The 17,665-nt window shown below is 37.7% G+C and overlaps 1 protein-coding gene across 4 annotated transcripts in view; it reads left to right on the plus strand.

The window, feature by feature from the left end:
* The first annotated feature begins 994 nt into the window (after positions 1 to 994).
* The window catches only part of USP8 (ubiquitin specific peptidase 8), a 70,993-nt gene continuing 54,322 nt past the window's right edge, over positions 995 to 17,665 (plus strand). For 3 of the 4 annotated variants that reach the window (XM_047736876.1, XM_047736878.1, XM_047736879.1), the window contains exon 1: positions 995 to 1,125. The gene's annotated coding sequence lies outside the window, so the exon portion shown is untranslated. Of the gene's footprint in view, positions 1,126 to 12,092; positions 12,166 to 17,665 lie in introns of all 4 variants that reach the window. The other variant, XM_047736877.1, reaches the window with a different exon arrangement.

A 17,665-nucleotide genomic window follows, 5' to 3' on the forward strand; every position in this document is an offset into this window, starting at 1 on the left:
GAGCTACCATATTTTTGCGGGTATTTCATTGTAACAGAAAGGAAATTAACATTTACTGTTACTACTATATGTAAAGCACTCTATTTGTAAATTACAAATTTATTGGACTCCTATCTGGCAGACACTTTTACTTAAGGAATTTACTAGACCTCACCCTCCAGTTTTCCCATTCATGAGACACCTGGCCTGTCCCTGGGGACTTCGTGACCATGGTCAGCAACTCCATCCATGCAACTTTGTTTACAGATAATTGGAACATCCAATCACTTTTCTCTTAAGAGAGTACAAAGATCACCTTGCGAGAAAGTTCAGACCTCTTGTTTTGTTTTTGTAAGACTGGGCCTTTTTTTTTTTTTTAAGATTTTATTTATTTATTTGACAGAGATCACAAGTAGGCAGAGAGGCAGGCAGAGGGAGAGGAGGAAGCAGGCTCCCCGCTGAGCAGAGAGCCGGGGGCTTGATCCCAAGACCCTGGGATCATGACCTCAGCTGAAGGCAGACGCTTTAACTTAACTGAGCCACCCAGGTGCCCCTAAGACTGGGCCTTTAACTGGTGTTAAGATGTGTATATATAATGTGTTTAGGATCATGTTTCTTCTTTGACCAGAGGCGTGGCTTCGGAGAATGTTAGCTTTCAGTCAGAACTTGAGGGGTTTCAAATCCCTTTTCTAGTCCTAAATGTCCACTCTGAAAAGTAAACTACGTAGGTAAGAGGCACAAGAGTCCCTGCCTCCGCTGCAGCAAAGGCCAGAACAGGAATAACACAAGGGTGATCGAAAAAGCCCAACAAACACTGGACCAACGAGACAGGTGGGGAAGCTCACAGAAGCTTAGTCTAGCTTGGGCCCTGCCCTCGCCGCCCACCTGTGAAGTCCTCTTTAACCCTCCCACCTCCCTGTTGTGAGCACGACTGCGGAAGAGGAAGCAGTCACAGGCGGGCGCGCGCGCGTAGCCCCTCCCATCCGTGACGTTGGAGACGCGACGCGTCGCAACGCAGTGCAGACTGGGAAAAGGGGATGAGCTGGGCTGGTTTCCGTCGGGCTGGGGAAGGCTAATTCTTCGAGTTGCGGGAAGATGGGCCTTTGGAGAGGAGGGCGGCGTTAGTCAAGCGCTCCCGGCGCCACGGTGAGTGTGGGTCTGGGTCCTGGCCTTTGTTCCTCGGGTAGCCTGCTTCATTGGACACCCTTTCTTTTCACAAGCTGCTGGTCACCGGGGAGACAAGTCCTGTCCGCCGAGAGGGGTAGGACAACCCCGAACCTAGAATCGGCTTTTAGAGGAAGGGCCCGATCTCGAGTCTTTCCCGCTGCCTACCTAGGGTTGTCCAGTGACTTTCGTGTAGTTTTTTTCAGGTTTTCCGGCCTTAGAAGGTGGCCTTGACCATTCCTTGTTCTCTTTCAACACTTAGACCCGACTTTGACCTCCTTCCTCTGGCCTCCGTTTTCTAATTTTTTGCTATCGAACTACAGTCCCAGGCCTTTAATACAGACCCTCAGAGGGTTTCCCAATATCTTCTCTGTCCCAATCAAACTTAGTTTTAATGAAGTCCAGGTGTGGGCTTAAAGAACCTATAAGCCCATCAGTTAAATTATGACTTCTCTAAATAAAAGCTTTTCTTTGCTAAAATGTAGTCCCTCTCCTAGAGTTGTGGGACAAGTTAATTTCACCTCCACTCCACCTTGGAGATTTCAGAACCCTGAATCGCAGTGCTGTTCATTTATACATAGAGCTGCAGACTACACTTCTGGGTTTAATTCTTTTCTCCAGTTCATTCTGTGACCTTGAAGCAAGTCACTTAATCACTAACAAAATATTTACCTGAAGGTATTTAATATTCGTTAAGCACCCTGAGGGTTTCAGATGAAAGGGATGTTACTCTTTCTGAATCTGCAAGCAGTCTTAGTTTTGTGTATCTTTTGCTGCAGCCATTAAAAGTGTCAAGTGGTATTTGTTAAGGAACTGTACCTTTTCTAGGTTTGGTCTGCGGCTTTGCTATGTAAGCAGATTTTGCATTTCAACAGATTCTGGTTAAGATTAATGGTTGAATGTCTTTAGATAGTTTGTCATGACTCCACAGTATTGGAACATTTTATCTGAAAGGTGATGTAGGTTATGTTATGCCTTTATTCTATTGCTGTGGCTGCCTTGAAATGTGTATTTTTCTTGTGACACATTGGGTGCATCTTTAAAATTAGATAGTAGGAACCCTGTAATAGTAAAACAACAACTTGTTATTAATGACATAAATATGCATTAATTGCATATAAATATGTAGGTATGTGTCGTATTCTTTGAGAAAACAGTGCATGAGAAAAACTAACATTTTAAAGATGTCTTTCAGTATTTAACTTTATATATTTACTTAACCTTTAATAATCATTGTAACTCTTTGTTTATTAATATGAACATACTGGGAAAGATCCAAAATGGCTTTTGTAAAGTAAGGTAGTTGGAAAATAAATCCAGCACATCAAATTTTTTCCATAAAATGTCTAGCATTGTATTTCCATTATGAATTTTTCATCATGAAGATGCAGTTATTTTTGTAGAGATTAAAGGAAAAATGTGCCCATCAAATATGAGTTGCTAATCAAATTGGATATACTTAAGGAAACATTTTTTTTAAATCTTGATTATTGTCCTTATTACCTATTGCTGTATAACAAATCAAACAAAGTAGCTTCAAACTATTATGTTTTATCGGTTATATTTCTCTGGGCTAATTGGAGTCAGCTGGTTGGTTCTCACTTAAGAGTTTCATGCATTTGTGGGGCAGCTAGGGTTGAAGTTATCTGAAAGCTTAACTGAGTTGGACATCGAAGGCTCATTTGCATGAATGGCAGTTGATGTTGGCTGGTAGTTCAGCTAGGGATGTCACCTGGAGTGCTGGCACATGGCCTTTTCATGGGGCTTGGACTTCTCATAGCATGAGTTTGAGTTTCAAAAGCAAGTATTTAAAGAGGCAGAAGTGGAAGCTGTCTCTTAGCTTGAACCCAGAAATTGGCATAGCATTACTTCCGACATTCTCTATTAGAGCAATCAGAGCCCTCTCTGTCCCACCAGATGATAAACACCTAGATACTTTGGAGAGAAGAATATCAAAGAATTTGTGGCCATCTTTAACCTACCATAATTTTATTGATAAAGTTGTATTAAAGTAATTTTGGATTTAATAGTAGATGTAGGATAAGGTATAAGGTATGCTTCTGATTTCTTTAACCATAATATTTTGTATTTTCATGGCACATAATTTTCAGAGCATTTTTTCTGTATGTACTTTTTCATTTGATATCTATGAGAACTCTGTAGAAGCCGATAATTGTTTCCCATTTTGCACATGGAGGTAAACTGAGGAGTAGCAATTAGTGTTGGAGGGAGGATTTAAGGAATTTGCTCAAAGTCATGTAATAATGGAAAATGAGACTAACACCTACAATGCTTCTATAATATAAAGCTTATAGTAAATTAATAAATGTTATACATAAGCTTATTTGGAATTCCATATTTATCACCATACTAATTCAAATAAAACCATACTCAAGTGTAGTGAATAAAGTCAGTGTCTCCTCTGAAAATTAGTTTAGTTTTTGATGGTCCTAAATTCTCTGAAACATACAAATAATGTATGTCTTTCTAATATAGTGAAATGAAATTGTTACACATTGTAATACCAGTTTCGAAACAGAGTCCTTTAGAAGTTATTCATCTAGGAATCTTGAAAGTTTTATTTTAATTTCTTAGTTACAGAATTTTAAAAATGAAAATGATTTCTCATAATTTTTATATCCTGGAAATTAAATGACTTAAAATGTTAATTTCAGCTAGAACCTATTTGTCCTCTTCATACTGTTTTACTACTTCTAGTAACATATTTATATCCATTTTTTATGTCCATGGATCTCTGTCTTGACTGAGTGTTAGAATTTACCTGAGGAGCTTTTAAAAAATATCTGTGTGCAAGTCCCATGCTCTGAGATTCTGATTTAACCATTTAGGAGTAGGTTCTGGGCATTGTTATTTTGTAGTTCTGTAGGTGATTCTAATACATGGCTAAGAATGAGAACCATGTCTTTTTTTTTTTTTTCTTTTTTTTCCCTACGTACTAAGTATGATCTGGTTCCCTACTCATCTATTTTGCATGTGCTAAAAAATTTAAGGAGATAAGGAGTAAGAGAATTATGAAATGGATTAGGGTTATAATGTAAGTAGACACCTGTTATGGAAAACAGTTACCCTTCTGGGTTTTTTCTAGGAATAGTCTTATAAAAGCTACAGATTTTGGCATGGTTTGTTAGTACCTGTCTGATAATACTTTGCTTTGTATTAACATTGTTAGCTTACCTTTCACCTTAAGAGGTAGAAACTTTGTTAGGATATATATTCTTTTTTTTTTTTTCCTTTCTTTCTTTTTTTTTTCTTTTCTTTTTTTTTTTTTTTAAGTAGACTCCACACCTAGCTTTTTTTTTTTTAAGTAGACTTCACACTTAGCGTGGAGCCCCACACCGGGCTTAAACTCACGACCCCGAGATCAAAACCTGAGCTGAGATCAAGTCAGACACTTAACTACTGAGCCACCCAGACACCCCAGGAGGTATATTTTTTATATTCCCCATAGTTCCTGACACTGCAGCTTGAATAGATGTAGGTTCTCCAAGTGTTTGCCAAGAAGATAGTTTATATAGTTAATCTTCAGAACTAGGACTAGTTACTTTACTTTTTCTGCTTTGTAAGAACTTTATAAAAGTTCTTTTTCTGTGATTTCCATCATATTGCACTTCCCTGGTTTTCTGTTTCTTCCTTTTTGGGGAACATTCTCCTTCATCTTCCTCCCCACCAAGCCTTTCAAATATCTTTTCAGCTTTAGAGAAACAAGATCTCATTTCCTTGTTGATTCATTCTCCTGATTTTAGTTACTAGTATAAATAATGTCTGTGTTTTAAAAACTACTCTAGAAGTTTAAAAATATACATAAACGTATGAAAGATATCCTATCCTAGATAATACATCATTTAAGTGTCAGTACTTTGTTATTTCCCAAAACAATAGGGATTATCAAAATTAACATTAATGCCTTAATAGTTGGTTTAATATTTGTCTGGTATCTCTGTGGACCCAATCTCTACTTACATTTACATCTCTGTCAAGGCATCTTTAGATGTTGTTCCTTCTGCGTACATGTTCAAAATTTCCTGTAAATCAGGGATTCTTATTTGGGAGTAATTTTGCCCACTAGGGGACATTCAGTAATGTCTGGAGACATTTTTGGTTGTCACTACTGGAGGGGAATGAATTACTACTGGCATCTAGTGGGTAGGGCCAGGGATGCTGCTAAATATCCTGCAATGCACAGTGCAGCCTCCTGTAGCAAAGTTTTATCTCGTTCAAAATAGCAGTAGTGCCTGGTTGAGAAATGCTGCTATAAACTAATCAGTTTTTTAAACTAACGTTGTTTTGTTGTTGTTGTTGTTAACAGCACTACCGTTCTGTGTGTGTGTATGCACAAGAGAAGATCTTCTGCTTCAGTCAGTCAGAAACAAAAGCATGTTTCTACCTTTTTGTGTTCTTTTTTGCAGTGGCCTGCAGTGGCCTGGATATTCTTATCCAAAGTATTATTCCTTGTTCTATTTCCTTCAAATCCATCTGGCATATCCCCACTTTGACCTGCCCTGAGGTATCATTTTCCCCTTCAAGAACTGGCTTATTTCCTGCTGAATAAATTATAAACAATTCTTGATGGCTTCAAAAGCCCTCCATAATATGACTCTATCTCCTTACCTAATATAATTTATTATTAGCCAACAGTTAATAAGTGTTGACTGTAAGGACTGAGGTCGGCACTAGGGATCTAGCATGTCAAAGTAGTGTCCTGTAAAGAAGATATGTATTCGTAATCCCTTGATCAAATTGATTATTTCCCTGTACTGATGGTCCTCAACTTACAATAGTTTGACCTAGGATTTTTCAACTTTATGATTGTGTAAAAGTAATACATGTTCAATAGGAACTGTACTTCATATTTTAAATTTTGATTTTTCCCAGGCAGCAGTATGTGGTGGTACTGGGCAGTGGTAGTGAGCCACATTGCCCAGTCAGCTGTGTGATGGTGGGGGTAAACAACTGATAAACTTCCAACTATTCTGTTTTTCACTTTCAGTATATTATTCAGTAAATTACATGAGATATTTAACACTTTATAATAAAGATAGATGGTTTTGCCCAACTATTGGCTAATGAAGTGTCCTGAGCGTGTTTAAGGTAATGCTTGTCTAAGCTCTGATGTTTGTTAGATTAGGTGTATTACACATATTTTTTTACTTAACAGTATTTTCAATTTATGATGGATTTATTGGGACATAACCACATCATGAATTGAGAAGGATTTGTAATACCTATAGTATTCCTTATTTTTCTCATTGCCTTCCCATACTAATTCCTCATTTTGTGTCTTTGTTCATGTGGGTTTCCTTTTTCTGGAATACCCCTCTTTCTTACTCAGTCCGTAGCTAAATATTACCTTTAGGGCTAGTTTCTGTCTCTGCCTCATCATGTTATCATAAGCACTTCATAGTTATGAGGGTCTTAAAAACTAGTCATAATTGTCATTTGTTTGAAATACAGTACTGAGTCAATGACATTATACATAGCATACATACCATACATTACGTTATACATACCAGATTATACGTACCATAAAATTTAGACCAAGAAATGAACTCCCCATAATTGGGACTATCAAGGATGGAAGAAGTGGAACTTAAGTTGGTCCTTGAAGGAAGAGGGAACAGCACAGAGTGGGCATTCTAGTCTGGAAGAAGCTATACCAAATTTTCTCTCCTTTTGACTTCCCAGTGACTGGAGTCACATATTAATATATGGTATAGCAATTAATTGTTGGCTTATTATTTAATAGATATTAGCTTGGTCTTGGTAACTAAGACATTTGGATCAGAAGCCCTGTGGTACTCTTTATCCCCTAGAGCAGTGTCACTCAAAGTAGCCAGTCTGTGTTATAGACTTGAATTCAGCCTGTACCACAGTATAAATTAGTAGACTCCTTTCTTCACAGAAAGTTCTTGCTACTATGAAAAGTTCTGCGTGCTTACTTGATTTACATCTGTCATAAATTTCTTACTTTGTCACAGACTTGTAACAGTCCCCCAACTATCTCTCGCCAGTGGGCCACACTTGAAGTAGCATTGCTCTGTAGAACTTTTACACTTTCTCAGTTGTAACCTATGGAAAGAAATACATTTTACCTTTCAACCCAGTGTTATATGCATACACATATACAACCCAACTGAAGTTTCATGAAACAATACTTAACCTTACTATATGTGACATACTCTGATATTTTCTCTTCAATTTTATTTTTTAAATGCCGATTGTGACCTTCTAAATGGATTTGAAAACACTGCCCTCCAGCCACCTGGGTGGCTCAGTTGGTAAAGCATTCGACTCTTGGTTTCAGCTCAGGTCATGATCTTAGGGTGGTGGGATCAAGCCCCTGTGTTGAGCTCTGTGCTCAGTGGGGATTCTGCTTGGGATTCTCTCCCTCTCCATCTGCCACTTCTCCCCCTCCCTCTTTTTTTCTCTGCCTCCCTCTCAAATCAATAAATCTTAAAAGCAACAACAACACTGCTCTCACAGTTATTAGCTCAGTGCTAGACACATAGTAGATGCTCAGAAAATGCCAAAAGTTTTAGCAGTGACGAATTCTTGAAAGGGTTGAGCCTTCTTAATACTTTAGGATTACTTTAAAACATTTCATGAATACTTACTTGTCTGTGGCATTTAAACTAGAATGAGTATAGAATGGGTTATTTAAGGCAATCAGAAGAGTGCTGTTGCTGTTTAAGGACAGAGATGGACTGAGATGATAGATGCCCAGTGGAGACGGACTTTGCTGTCCTTTGCCAAAGACCAAGGTAGTGGCTGGTGTGAAGCACTAGTTAAGATATCAGGACCAGTTTGAATGACTACAAACCTCAGTCTTCACCTTTTTATTTTTTTAATCTTCACTCTGTGGTTCAAGTCATCTATCCAATCTCTACTCTTTCTCTCTTTTTTTTTTTTAAGATTTTATTTATTTATTTGACAGACAGAGATCACAAGTAGGCAGAGAGGCAGGCAGAGAGAGAGAGAGGAGGAAGCAGGCTCCCCGCTGAGCAGAGAGCCCGATGCAGGGCTCGATCCCAGGACCCTGGGATCATGACCTGAGCCGAAGGCAGAGGCTTTAACCCACTGAGCCACCCAGGCGCCCCTCTACTCTTTCTCTTTTGAAAGAATAAAAAGGCTGTCATCAACAGAGAGGGGGATACATATGCCTTCTTCCCCCCACCCCCATTTTATTAACTAATTTTCGGCACTGTCTGGATTTCACTTTTGAAGCATTGCTGTGTGACTAAAGCTGAAGTATTTCACCTTTATCAGGTTTACATATCTTAAGAAAATACATTTTTAGAAGAACTTTAATTTTTCTCACATGTACTTTGTTTTTATTTATTTTTTTAACTCTTTGAAGCATAACGTTTTAATAAGATATGTTCTAGATATAAACAAGTTCTAGATATAAACAAGTAGGTTCTATAAATTATTTTAGTTCTATACTTACTGAATATTCTTTTGTAAATATCAGTAGGATTGTTACAACAACAAAAAACTGTTGCTGCTCTTTTCCTTGTTTTTACTGTTGCAGCCAAAATTAAGAAATTGTGAATTCATTCAGTCATACTGGCCTTAATTTATTTTATGTCAACCTATTTTGAAATCGTTTTAAAGACAAAGTGCAGAAGAATAACTTATCAAGAATTTAGCACATTAAATTTCACATAGATTTAGGTTGTATGTGTATCCTTCTTTGCTTTCTCATTTGATTAATACCCTTTATATTATACTTTGGCTTCTGCAGAAATCTGTGATTGTAGAGGCTCAAACAGTAATTAAGGCAATGCTGTAAGTATTTTTAACACCAGGCATCTTATTTGACAGGGTAACTTATATAATTTTGTGAAAGAAAATGAAAACAACTGTGGTTCCTTGATGATATTATCAGAGAAAATTGTTACTTATTTCAGCTGTTCTCAAAAATCATATAAGGACAGGGGCACCTGCCTGGCTCAAGTAAGTAGAGTGTACTGCTCTTGATCTAGGCATTGTAAGTTTGACCCTCACACTGGATGTAGAGATTACTGAGGGGCGCCTAGCTGACTCAGTCAGTTGAGCGTCCGACTCTTGATTTCAGCTCAGGTCATGATTTCAGGGTTGTGAGATCAAGCCACACTCAGCATGGAGTCTGGTTGTCCCTCTCTCTGCTTGTGCTCTCTCTTTCCCTCCCTCGCTCTAAAATAAGCAAAATTAAAAAAAAAATAAAAAAGAACTTCTTAAAAATAAACTAAGGATAGAAAAGTTAACTTTAAACTCTGAGTAAAGGGGCGCCTGGTGGCTCAGTGGGTCAGGCCTCTGCCTCTGGCTTAGGTCATGATCTCAGGGTCCTGGGATCGAGCCCCGCATCGGGCTTTCTGCTCGGCGGTGAGCCTGCCTCTCTGCCTACTTATGATCTCTCTCTGTGTCAAATAAATAAAATCTTAAGAAAAAATAAATTCTGAGTAAAAACTTTGTCACTATAATCTTATCCCTGTACCTTCCCTCCATGTGTCTAATTGTTAGCCAAGGCCTCTATCTTTGCAATGTCTCATGTATCTGCCTCCTCCATTCCATCTCTCCTGCCCTAGTTCTGACCTTCATCGTCTTTCCTTAGGATCATTATATAGATTACTAGTATCTTCCTTGTCTTGTCTTTTGAAGCCTAACTGTAGCATTTCAGTTTGGATCACATAACTCTTCTTCAGAACCTTATGATTCTCTATTACCTTTAGAAAACAAAGTTAATGCTTTATTGTGACATTCAAGGTCTTCTGTTTTCTGTTCCCTGACTATTTTTCCAGGCTTTCCTGTCTGGTAGATCCTTGCTCATTCTCTGTATTGGCTAGTTCCTAAAGATGTTCTTTACGTCTTGATTTTTTTTTCCCCCCTCATATGGTACATCTTCTCTATCAAAAGCCTTTCTCCTACCAAGATTTACAAAATGCTTGTCTTTTCTAAGATGCCTCTAGTCATACTTAATCTTCCTTCTTAATTTTTCTTATTGTACATTATTTTTAATTCATTATAGTTGGATATCTTACTGTGTTATATTACCACTACTTACAACTTTTTCTTTCACATTAGTTTTTTTTAAACGTTTTGGGGAAAGGTATCATATCTAATGTTTGAGTTCCGGGAAACACAATGTTTTCTATACAGCAGGATATCTGTGAATGTTTGCATTGAATTTAACCTTGAGATAGCTAATGGTTTACTATTTTAAGTTACCTAGGTAGCACATGTAGATTTTACATTGTTTTTCAAGGATCCAAGCTTTAAAGGTAATCATGAGAAACAGATTCATCTGAGAATATATTCTAGACCTTTATTTTAAGACCTTATTTAAGACCTTTACTTTAAGACCTTTATTTTGAATCAGTAGCTTTCTTTTCCCAGCCTAGAAAAGCCCTATTTTCCCAATTAGAAACCTAATTGTCATGAATCAACAAAATAGACTCTAACTTTTTGAACATACATTCTGTGGTTAGACCACTAGCCCTTGTGACCCAAATAGAGGGTAGAACTGGAAAAACTGATACTCTCAGACTCTGGTACCTGGCTGCCTAATTCTGGCTTCAGTCTCTTTCTTAGTATACTTAGTGCTATCACCAACAAAAAATGATTGGGCTCTTGGGGAATTACATTTCGAGAGGTAGCCTGTATCAAGGGAGCAAATGTTGGCTTTCTGTTGCTTAAGTAAGCTTCAGATCTTAGCTGAACTGGTTGAGGCCAGAAAAGTCAAGAGTAGTTCGTGTTACTATTATCTTACTGTCCTCTGGCCCTCATAATAGCCCCAACTCCAATGTGCCCTGCCTTTACCACAGGTTTCCTTAAACACCTTCCTGAAGAGATAGTATCTTGACCTTACCTTGCCTTCCCTTAGTCAAATGTATTTCTCCTCAACTGTTGCTTTTTATATTTCAGTAGAAATCATGTTCCCGGAGCACCATCCCACTCTATCCTAACAGTCTCTTTTATTGCCAGTGTGTTTGCGGTTTTGTTGTTTCCATTTCTTTATTGCCTAATGCTCATATTCTTGATTCCATTCACACCACTGTATGGAAGCTGTCTGTACTCCAAAAGTTTTATGTATCAGGCTCTTCCAGTATTCAAATATATTTTTAAAATCAGTATTTATTTATTTATTTTAAAGATTTTACTTATTTATTTGACAGACAGAGATCACAAGTAGACAGAGATCGGCAGAGAGAATGGAGGAAGTAGGCTCCCCGCTGAGCAGAGAGCCCAATGCGGGGCTCGATCCCAGGACCCTGGGATCATGACCTGAGCTGAAGGCAGAGGCTTTAACCCACTGAGCCACCCAGGCGCCCCTAAATCATTATTTTAAAACATACATATTTTGTGTTCACTTGATTCACCCTTACTTCCTAACTTTCACATGTGTCTGGGTATTTTCATGTTTATAAGTAATTGCACATTTTTATTTGTATTTGCATTATTATGCAATAATAGTTTTCTTTAAAAATTTTTATGAAGTATATGTAAAGTATGTTACTTATGTTCTCGTATATATTATAAAGCATTATAGTAAAATGATTACCCTGTGATCACTTTTGAATGTGCCACCCAACTTGAGGACTAAAACCTTACTGATATTCCTAAAGCTCCTTGTATGTTTGCCTCCTGATTACATCCTCTCCCTCCCCAGAAATAGAATTTTCTGTTTATCATTTCCTGTCTGTCTTTATAGGATACCTTATTTGTATCCTTAAGCAGTACACTGTTCAATTTAGTTTGTTTTTAAACTTTACACAAATGATGTTATATGTATTCCTACTTTTTCACTTATTGGGGGGATAGGCAGGATGTGAGAATGTGGTGGGTGTGGGATGAAAGGGTGTTCTCTGGTTAAACTGTTTATCCTGGGATGTCAAGGACCATGTCTTATATACTTGTTATGTCTTTAACACATAGCATAGTGTTTTTTGCAGGTTAAGATACTCAGATGATGCTGTTGTCTCTGTAATTGTGAGGAAATCCAAGGGATCCCTATGATACTCTTTAGTTACTGGGCACTCTTAGGTGGTTTGGTGATGAGATGTTAATGAATTAGATATCTAACTAGGAGGACATATTTAACGTTTGTTGATCCATTTGGGTTTGATGGTGTGGTCCAGAAGTTTTTTTTCTCTCCTATCACTGTAGCTTTAGACACAATGCAGACTGGAGGGAAAAGCGTAAAAGTACTTACATATGAGATCATAGTCTCTAAATGCATAGATCTGAAATTACTAAATAAAGTGTTTGCTTAAGCATATGTTTGTAGATACATGGAGTAAGTATAGTTGGAAAAAAAATAACCATTTTTGAAATGTAACATATGAGCTAGATTTGGTGACTAAGACAGTGGGTTAATTTCACAGGGTTAGAAGGGATGATTTTCAAGAAATCCAGAGCATTAGTATAAAACATGACTCGAATCAAAGCAAATCAGGACACCTTTGGAGTTTCACATAGGTGAACAGATGCCTTTTCCCCCCTTACTCAGCTTTTCAGGATTAGATATTCATGGATGACCATTTATCTAATAAAAGTGAACTGGTAAAATAAAGAACATTAAGATAGTGAGGTGATAGGGGGGAAAAGTTATAATCTCTTAAATGCATTTATGTAACTACAGGCATACTTTGGAGGTATTATGAGTTCAGTTCCAGATCACTGCAATAGAAGAAATATCACAATAAAAAGAATCAATTGAATTTTTTGTTTCGCAGTACATATAAAAGTTATGTTTACACTGTATTGTAGTCTCGTTAGTGTGTGATAGCATTATGTCTAAAAAAAATGTACAGTCCTTAATTAAAAAAATACTTTATTGCTGACTGGGAAGATGGTGGAATAGGAGGACCCTAAGTGCACCTTGTCCCAGGGGTAATACTAGATAACACTCACATTAGCATAAATAACCCAGAAAACAGTTTGAAGACTGGCAGAACAAACTCCACAACTAAAGATACAGAAGAGGCCACATCAAAGATGGTAGGCAGGGCAAAGACATGAATCAAGAGCAGCTGTCTGTGGTGGGGAGGGAACTGTTGGTGGGACAAGGAAGAGATTTTCACACCAATGAGCCCACAGGGAAGATGATTTCCCATTACCATTTGCTTTGAAAGTGAGAGGAGCTGCATTTTGTGAGTCCCTACACCGCCTGGAATTTTAAAAATCAGCCAACTTAGTTCTGGAAGAGCCAGGAGGACATTAGGAAGTGGAGTCCCCAACCTTAAAGAGACAGCACAACAAACAGTCTGCAGAGCTACAGCCTGGAAGTAGTAGTTTGAAAAATATTGGAGGCAAACAGGAGGGAGAGTGATTTACTCATCTCAGAGTGTGGCCTGGAGAGCCAGGGATCACAGGGATACCACATCAGGAACAAAGAGGCTGGCACATGCCATTTCCTTCCCCTTCCCCCCAGTATAAACACACTGCCAGCTGCAATAATCAGCACAGTACCAACATTCACTGCTTAACTTGCTTACACTAAGTGCTATCCCTGCACTTCAGCAGATCTTCCCTTTCCAGTCACACTTGGCTTGGTCTGGGCACTGCGGTCCCCCTGCCTTGGAATATGAGTGAAAACCCCACCAACATTTTGTCTCCTGATCCTTGCATTTTGTGGGACCTCAGGCAGCAGCAGTGGTACATCTCATTTTGCAAGCAGACCACAACATACCTTGTTAAAACATACCCCACCCAACCTGGGACCAAGCACTGCCTATAACAGGCAAAGAGAGCCTCTGCCGACCACTGGACTGAAGGAAAAAGAGGCCACGTCTCAATAATAGAGCACATATAACACACATAGGAGACAATTCTTGAAGCATGAGGCTCTGGGGAACAGGGGACATTGGACACAGGGCACTATAGGACCTCTTCTTCGTAAGGCCGTTACTGTGAAGAGCAAGAGATGTAGCTGACTTTCCTAACACACAGAAACAGACACAGAGAATTAAACAAAATGAGGAGATAGAGAAATATGTCCCAAAGGAAAGAACCACACCAAGAGACCTAAGCAATACACATGATAGAAAATTTAAAGTAATTATCACAGAGATACTTACTGGACTTGAGAAAAGAGTAGAGGACATCAGTGAGACTCTTAGCAAAGAGAAAAGAGAATCAGATATCAAGAACACAATAAATGAGATTAAAAATACATTTGATGAAATAAGTAGGATAGATGAAGCAGAGTAATGAAAAGAAGACAGTAATGGAAAGTAAGGTGAGCAAAGGAGAGGATGGAAAATTTCATAAATTGAGAAGTCTTAGGAACTCGGTGACTCTATCAAAGTCTAGTAACATTCACATTATCGGGATCCCAGAAGAAGAAAAAATAAGGGGGCAGAAAATTTATTTGAAGAAATATTAGCTGAAAACTTCCCTAATCTGGGGAAGGAAATATACCCAGGTATAGAAGCACAGAGATTGTCCCCAAAAATTCAATGCAAGGAGGTCCACATCAAGACACATGGTAATTAAAAAAGCGAAAAGTAGTAGTAAAGAAAAAATTTTAAAGCTTCAGAGAAAAAGGAAATCGCATAAAGCTGTCAGCATATTTTGTGGCAGGAACTTTGCAGGCCAGAAAAGAGTGACATGATGTATTCAAAGTGCTGAAAGGAAAAAATTTGCAGCCAAGAATACTCTATCCAAAAGAAGATGTGTTGTAAATACACACACACACACACACACACACACACACACACACACACGAATATTATGCAGCCATCAAAAATTGAAATCTTGCCATTTGCAACAACATGGATGAAACTAGAGGCTATTATGCTAAGCAAAATAAGTTAGAGAAAGGCAATTATCTTATGATCTCACTGATATGAGGAATTTGAGAAACAAGACAGAGGATCATAGGGGAAGGGATGGAAAAATGAAAAGAAGACAAAACCAGAGAGGGAGACAAAGCATAGAGACTCAATCTCAGGAAACAAACTGAAGGTTGCTGGAGTGGAGGAGGGGGTTGGGAAGGATGGGGTGGCTGGGTGATAGACCTTGGGGAGAGTATGTGCTATGGTAAGTTCTGTGAATTGTGTTAAGACTGATGAATCACAGACCTGTACCCTTAAAACAAATAATACATTATATATTAATAAAAATTTTTTTAAAACAGAAAAGCAGTAAAAATAAGTATTTCTTTAAAAATCAGTTAAAATATTCATAAAATAAATGGATATAAAATGTGACACCATATACCTAAAACATGGGGTGGGAGAGGAGTAAAGAATAGGTTCAGACTTAAGCAGTCATCATCTTAATATGGATGGCTATGCAGATGTTATATGCAAACCTAATGGTGACCTCAAGTCAAAAACCAGTAATAGATATGCAAAAAAAACAAAATGGAATACAGGTATATCACTAAAGAAAGCCAAAAAACCATGAAAGAGAGCAAGAGAAGAAAGAATAAGAGAAACATCTATAAAAACAAGTACAAAACAAGTAACAAAATGTCAGTAATTACATATCTGTCAATAATTACTGTGAATGTAAGTAGACTGAACACTCCAATCAAAAAACATGGGTGGCAGAGTGGTTAATAAAACAAGGCCCATCTAGATGCTGCCTGCAAGAGGCTCATTTCAGACCAAAAGACACTTGCATTTTAAAAGTGAAGGGATGGAGGTAGCTGTGCCTTTGGGTTTGCCACAGGTAACTTCTTCAGATTGCAGTTCTCTGCTATGCCCGAATAAACCCCTTGTTTTCTGGTAAACTAAAAATAAATAAATAGATAGATAGATAGAAGTGAGGTGATGGAGAAACATTTACCATGCAGATGGATGTCAGAAGAAAGCCAGGGCAGCAATACTTTCTGTTGGACAACATAGGCTTTAAGACAAGGGTATAACAGAGACAGAGAAATAATCACAAAGGGTACCATCCGACAGGAAGATATAACAATTGTAAATATGCACCCAGCGTGGGAGCTCCCAAATACATAAAACAGTAGGAAATAATCAATAGTAATACAGTAACAACAGGGGGCTTTAACACCCCATTTGCATCAATGGAGAGATCATCCAGACAAAATCAACAGAGAAATAGTAGCTTTATTTATTTATTTGCTTGTTTGTTTGTTTTTAACTGCTTAAATAATCTCTGCACCCAACATGGGGCTCAAACTCACAACCCCCAAGATCAGGAGTCACTGGCTCTTCCAACTGAGCCAGCTGGGCACCTGGTAACAGTAGCTTTAAATGACCATTGGACTAGATGGATTTACCAGATATATTCAGAACATTCCATCCTAAAACATTAGAATACACGTTCTTCACGATAGGTTGCATGTAAATCCACAAACCAAGTCTCAACAAATTCAGGAAGATCAGAATCATACTGTGCATCTTTTCTGATGAAACTAGAAGTCAACCACAAGAAAAAATCTGGAAAGACCACAAATATATGGAGGTGAAATAAAATGCTACTAAATAATGAGTGGGTCATCCAAAAAAATTTAAAAAAAAGAAATAAAAAATTACATGGAGACAAAATGAAAACACAATGGTCCAAAATCTTTGGGATGCAGCAAAAGCAGCTCAAAGGGGGAAGTTTATAGCAATTCAGGGCTACCTCAAGAAGCATGGAGAAGAACAAACATACCTGAAAACAGCAGAAGGAAGGAAATAACAGACTAGAAATAAATGATACAGAAACTAAAAAAGCAATAGAACAGATAAATGAAACTAGGAGCTGGTTCTTTGAAAAGATAACAAAATTGATAAACTTCTGGTCAGACGAAAAAGGAGGGAGGACCCAAATAAGCAAAAAAGTACAAATGAAAGAGGAGAAATAACCAACACCACAGAAATAAAAACAATTGTAGGGGATATTATGAAAAATTATATGCCAACAAATTGGACAACCTAGAAGAGATGGATAAATTCCTGGAACCATTTAGCCTATCAAAATAAAAACAGCAAGAGAGAGAAAATTTGAACAGACCAATTACCAGTAAGGAAATTGAGTCAGTAATGAAAAAACTCCCAACGTACAAAAGTCCAGGACCAGATGACTTCACAGGAGAAATTTACCAAACATTTAAAGAAAGGTTAATACTATTCTTCTTAAACTATTCCAAAAAATAGGAGAGAGGAAAACTTCAAAATTTATTCTGTGATGCCAGTACCATCCTGATACCAAAACCAGATAAAAACACCACAAAAAAGGAGCTCTATAGGCCAATATATCCCAATAAACATAGATGCAGAAATCCTCAACAAAATATTAGCAAACTGAATCCAAGAATACATTTAAAAAATCATACATCACAATCAAGTAGATTTATTCCCAGGATGCAAGGGTAGCTTAATATTTACAAACCAGTCAACGTGATACATCACATCAGTAAGAAGAATAGAAACAATATGGTCATTCCAACAGATGCAGAAAAAGCATTTGACAAAATATAACATCCATTCATAATAAAAACTCTCAATAAAGTAGGTTTATGGGAAGCATACCTCAACTTAATAAAGGCTATCTGTGAAAAACCCACAGG

This window comes from Lutra lutra, chromosome 7 (assembly GCF_902655055.1).
Source record: "Lutra lutra chromosome 7, mLutLut1.2, whole genome shotgun sequence".
NCBI lineage: Eukaryota > Metazoa > Chordata > Mammalia > Carnivora > Mustelidae > Lutra > Lutra lutra.